Consider the following 6,282-nt stretch of genomic DNA (forward strand, 5'->3'; position numbering starts at 1 on the left):
CATGCTTCCCAGACACATGAGGAGATTGCCCTTGAGAAACATGAGGAGATTGCCCTGATTACAGTGGCCTTCGGGCAACACATGTGGGCCAACTACCCTGTAGCGCCCCTGCTCACTCGCGCACCCTGACACCATCCCTTGAGACTGCTGCAGCCATCCTTGTGTGACCGCGGCACTTCTCTCCGCAAGCTTTATAAAAACCTTCACTTATTTTTCCTTGCATGACAGGTCACTGCCCCGTCAGTCCTGAAGCGGTTCTGCCAACTTAGATGTGACTGTGGTACAGACAGTAAAATGATTTAAAAATGAGTTCTTCCTGGGGCGCGTGGGTGACTCAGTTAAGCGGCTGCCTTCGGCTCAGGTCAATGATCTCAGGGTCCTTCGATGGAGCCCTGAGTTGGGGCTCTGAGCTCAGGGGGGAGCCTGTTTGAGATTCTCTCCTTCCCCCTCTGCCCTTCCCTCCACATGCGCTCTCACACGCACATGTGTGCACACGCTCTCTATCTCTCTCTCAAAATAAATAAATAAATCTTAAAAAAAAAAGATGAGTTCTTCCTTTTTTTTTACTAACTTATTGCTAAGACTAACAGTCAACATGCTTATGCTCAGATCTGCACATGGGATTGTCATCCAAAAAGAGCTCTTTCTGTAGACATGGAAGAAGGGGGTAGCCTTCGCTCCCCACCCCACTCCCCTTCATATATCAGTGTTTTACAAATAAGCTTAATGAGATGATTGTTGAAATTTGGGAGTAGTAATAAAATACACGATTGCCAAGGGAAAATAAAGAAAATGGGCAAAAGATATGAAGAGACATTTCATCAACTAGAATATACAGACAACGAATATACACATGCAAAAATGTTTAATGTTACTAGCAATAAGGGAGATGCAATTTAAGACCACAATGAGATTAGAACAAGTAAAATAAAAAATGACACTATCAAATGCTGGTGATGATGAAGAGAAACTGGAACTCTCATACAGAGCTGATGTGAATGCAAAATGGCACAGCCACTCCAGAAAGGAGTCTATTAACTTCTTTTAAAAAACAAAACACTCACTCACCATACAACCCAGCAATTGCACTCCTGGGCATTATTCCCAGAGAAATGAAAACATGTTCACAAAAAAACAGGTAGTACATAAATGTTCATAGCAGCTTTATTTGTAATAACCCTAAACTGTAAACAACCAAAATGTCCCTGGAGAGGTGACTGGTTAAACAAAAGTAATACACCCATGCCATGGAATACTAATCCGCAGTAACAGTGGATGCACAATTGATATTCATAACAACTTGGATGTATCCCAAAGAATTATGCTGAGTAAAAAAAAGCCGGTCTCAAAAGGTTACAGACTGTCTGATTCCACTTGTAGAATATTCTCAAAATGACACAATTAGAGAGGTGAAGAACAGATTGGTAGCCGCGGGGGATTAGGAACGGTGGGAGGAGGGGTGACTACACAGGGGTGGCAATAAGAAGATGCTTACGGGACGGACTAGCTCTGTATCTTGATCGCAGATCTACACAGGTGATAAAATGGCACACATTATAGCAATGTCAATTTCCTGGCTTGGTGTTGTACTACAGTTACGTAAATTGTAACCATGGGGGAAACAGTGAGGGGTCCATGGGACTTCTCTGTACTAGCCTTGCAACTTCCTCCTGATCTAGAATTATTTTCTCTCTGTGTCTCTGTCTTGATCTCTCTCCCCCCTCCACAAAGCTGCTTCCTCCTTTGTAGACTGTGGTCTCTGCTCCTTCCATGCATGTGGCTGCCTCACAGCCATGAAGGACCCCATGCCTTCTGGTGGGGCTGGCATGCTTTACAGATAGCACTGGGTATCTGACAAGGCCATGGCCATCACATGCTGACTCCTGCAGGCTCCTGGTTCTCCAGTAGGGCCACTCTACGTTCTGCCCCTTGAGGACATGGCCTTGTCGGGAGCCCTCGAGGAGCACCCCTGGGGGGAGAATGGACAGGAACTAGCTGTGGGGCGTGAAAACCTTCTGAATGGAGCCGGCAGCCTCTGAGCATGGACCTGGGCTTGCCTCAGGGACTGAGAAGCCCTGCGGAATGGATTTGTGTTGCTCTAAAGACCCTGTGAGGTTTTCCTGGCAGCATAATGCCTATAAAACCTCAATTGGCAGCTCACTGATTTAATTTAGGGAGACTCCATTTGCTGGAAGCCTTTTCTAGACAGCTTGCTAAACTGGACAGCTAGAGGCGGGCCATGTCTGGGGGGCTTCAGTTTCTTAGAAGGACCCCTGAGGGCTGTGCCTGGGGTCTCTGTTTAGTTTTTTCTTCTTAGGGTGTAGAGAGCAGTGCGGACAGTCTGTTTTACCTCATCAGCCCAGTGGAGCATCCCAAACCTGGTCCTAAAGTGTGCCTCCCAGTGGCAGGCATCACCACCTCTGCCCAGCCCGAGGACACAGCAGACTGACTTGGAGAAAGCATCGGAAGATGAGGGCTCCCCAATGCCCCTGGCATGTCCCAGGTGTCCTCTTTCCAAGTGCCAGGACCAGGACCTCACTGTTTCAAACTTGGTGCACCTCATTTAGTTCCCAATGTCGGTCGCTGCAGAGTATGAAGTGCTACAGCTCAGGAAGTCCACTTCAAGAGTGGACTCAGGTGGTCTCAGCTCCTATCGCATCAGCAGAAAGGACTCCCGGGAGCACAGTTGCCTAACTGACCTGTTTCCCCCCTCCCCTGTAAACAGGGCAGCCACACACTGGCTCATGTCTCCATGCCCCTTACTGAGGTCCCAGGGAGGAGCCAGCGCAGTCGGACGTCCTTCAACGTGGCCTTTCAAGCCTGCTAAAGCCTCAGCCTCAGGAGGAAAATTGTCCACGACCCCAAAACAGTGACCCTAACTTCACCAGCTGTTTCAGTCTGTGCTCCACTAATGTCCCAGGATGGCAGGATCCTTATTGTTTCCAAGCCCCCCAACGGCCCACTTTGGTGGTGGTTGTGGGCAACTTTGTTTCCTGATACCAGGTTGCATCTTTTTCAGAGTCTTTTGGTTGCAAATGAACAGGAAACTACTCCAAGTCACCTCATGCATAAACAGGAAGTTCATTCAAGTTTACAGGAATATCACATGGAAACCAACACAAAAGGACAGCTGGGCTGGAACTTGGAACTGGAAGCCAACAGAATCTGAGCAGCATTCCGCCTCCTTCTCTCTTTCCCTCCCTCTCCTTCTCTCCCTCCCTCCTCATCCCTCCCTCTTCTCTCCCTTTCTCCCTCCCTCTGTGCCTCTGTCCCTCTCTCCCTGCCTCCCCTTTCTGTATGTGGGTGGGCCTCCTGCCCCCAGCACTCTATGCCCACTCAGGTCCACATCTGCATCCATCTACAAGGCTGTTCCCTTCCATCTCCATGACAGACTCTGCCTTCTGAGCACTGGCCATCCCATGTTTCTTAAGGTGAGAGACAGACGAGCCCCTCTTTCAATCCCAATTTCAGATATCCGGGCAAGAGAATCCATCTGGCCCAGTTTCAATCAGGTGTGCATGTCTGATGTCAAGGATGGTCCAGGGGCTGGGTTGCATAGTATGAATCTGCATGAGTTCTGTTCTCAGAGTGTGGCATCGTGGAGAGCTGAGCAGGCATTCCACATGGGTACTCCACCAGGGTTAGTGACCAATCATAAAACAGCAACATTGTGCTCATTGCAAAAAGGTCTTCGAACAAAAATGTAATAGCCAATGGCAGAACACTTACATTGGATTAGGCAAAAAAGAAAAAAAGCTGGGGACAAGAGAATATTTGCTTTTTGCATTTCATGGTCCCTCCCTAGCACTAGAATTATTTCTTCCCCCAGTGCAGGACTCCCAGGGGCTGAACCCCTCGGAGGGATGCCTCCTCTGGTGTCACAGCAGGGAACTAAGAGATGCACCTCTAACACAGGCTGTCAGGAGGTCTGGGGGCTGGGAGGCGAGGGGCCATAGCAGTCAGGCATCCAGGTTCACCAGCTGCATGCTTGTCTGTACATGGAAGGTGCTGGAACCAGGAGATGGAATCACCTCTGGGGTCATCTTGACAGATTCCCTCCTGGCCCCCGTCAAGAATGCAGAGATGATGGGAGCTGGGAGCTGGGAGGGTGGGCTGGCAACTAGTACCTCCCCTACAGAATTTAGGTTTAAGGGACAGTAGGGACTTGGAAGACTGTATAGGTAGGTTAAAAAGAAAGGCAGAAAAGGAAGAAATACATACAGTCCTTCCATAATAACAAAAAGCCATGGTAAATTTCATTCATGTAGTTTAGAATCTGTTCAATGTCTTCAAAAATATATTCCATCAATGAATAGTCCAAATTCAAGCAAAGTAATCTTGAAGATGTATGAGCCCATGAAAAATCAATTTGTATCCAAATCCAAGGAAATTAGAAATACCCATAAGCAGAATGCCAATAACATTTTTATATTCTAGCAAAATAAATAAGACATCAAAGGAAAGTGGAAACATAAATTGGAGGAGGGGCAATGGGAGAAGGAGGATAGAGATTTTGAGCTAATCGGAAAATATAGTCAGAAAGATTATATTTCAATCTGTTTACTTTCCAGAGAGAACAAATATTGGTTTGAAAACAACTCACATTTTAAACTGACTTTCTTATTTTCTAGAAAGAAATTGGCTTTTTCTTATGCAGACAGATTTTTCTTGATTAAACTTGAGCTGTCAAGTACAATTTCATTTATATGAAGCTCTAGGAAAAACAAATCTCATCTGAAGAGATAGAAAGCAGATTGGGGTTGCCTGGGGCTGGACAGGGGTGGGGGTCACCTGGGGAGGGGACAAGGGAAATTTGGGGTGACAGAGATATTCCATATCTTGACTGTGATAGTGATGGGCATGGGTTTATGTATTTGTCAAAACTCACTGAACTTAAAATGAGTTTATTCTATTGTTGGTAAATCATACCTCATTAAATCTGATTAAACAACAACAACAACAACACTGTGCAGTAATGGCAAGAAGAATTATTATAAAGAATAGCATCTTCCCCCGAAGCTGGGGCATTGGTGGGTTTGTCCTCCTGCAAACAAACAGGTTTACCCCTTCTCCCTCTACAAAGGAAAGCAGGAACATGGCAGGTCGAGAGAGATGGTGTTGCTGGGATGCAACAAGAATGTCTTCAAAAATATATTCCTCAAGGAGATGGAGATGGGCTCGTGTTTGGATGAGGGAATAGGATGGAGGGCAGGGGTGGGGAGGGCATTCTAGGCTGAGAGATGAACTCAGGCACTGGCTTTCCTGAGTGCTGTATTCAGAGAACTATAAGAGTAAAATCAAAGTGCAATTGAACGAACACAATTTATAACAGGCAACCAATGTTCCTGGATGAAAACCCAGGACTATCTTATTTCTTCTCACTCTTCTCAGTTCCTAAAGCAGCCTCAATTCAAGACTTAGTTATGTCCCGGGTCACCTGGATGGCTCAGTTGGTTAAGCATCTGACTCTTGATCTCAGCTCAGGTCTTGATCTGAGGGTTGTGAGTTTGGGTCCGGCGTTGGGCTCTATGCTGGGCATGGAACCTACTTAAAAAAAGAAAAATTAGTACGTCCCATAAAGATCTCCAACTTTGTTAGAAGTTACCACCTCTGTCTCCATCCATCCTGGGGGTGTCTGGGGCTGGGGTCAGCTCCTCTCCAGGGCTCTGCCTTCCTTTCTTCCTCTCCTGCCAGAATGCGGGTGGGGGGTTTGTGGAGGGAGAAGGGTCTTCTGAGGATGCCTCAGTCATGATGATGAAGTGGATCTTCTCTGGGCCTCGCAGGTGTTCAGAGCTGACTTCTTCCTTTGGAGCACTCTGGAGGGTTCTTCAAAGAGCCCCCACCCCCATTTCTGGCCTTTCTTGCTTGCAGCTCTCTTCTGGTGGGTGGTTGAGTGCCTCTGTAACTGCTTGCTCTAGCAGCCCCTGGGCGGGGAGGTACACCCCAGCTTCTCTGTGTTAGGGCCCCTCTCCCCTCAAGGTGGCCCCCTTGGGCGGAATCTAAGATAACTCCAGGAAGCTCGTCACACAGGCCACATTAGATGCGCAGGAGCTTCTCATCTGCACTTTGTTCTGACAAGCCTGTGGGTTCAGGCTGTCCCTGATGCAGCAGCCTCTCTCCTCTGCCATCAGAGGTACCCACCAGGCGCGGACCCTCCCAGTCTGATTGTGCAAGCATTCCTGAGACGCCAGCCCACCGTAGGAAGTATTCCAGGTGGTCCCCGAGAAATTCCTTTCCTTGGTCTTGGGATAAGAGAAAGGCACATCCTTCATTCTCCGTGGT

This window comes from Phoca vitulina, unplaced genomic scaffold (genome assembly GCF_004348235.1).
Source record: "Phoca vitulina isolate PV1807 unplaced genomic scaffold, GSC_HSeal_1.0 scaffold53, whole genome shotgun sequence".
Classification (NCBI taxonomy): domain Eukaryota; kingdom Metazoa; phylum Chordata; class Mammalia; order Carnivora; family Phocidae; genus Phoca; species Phoca vitulina.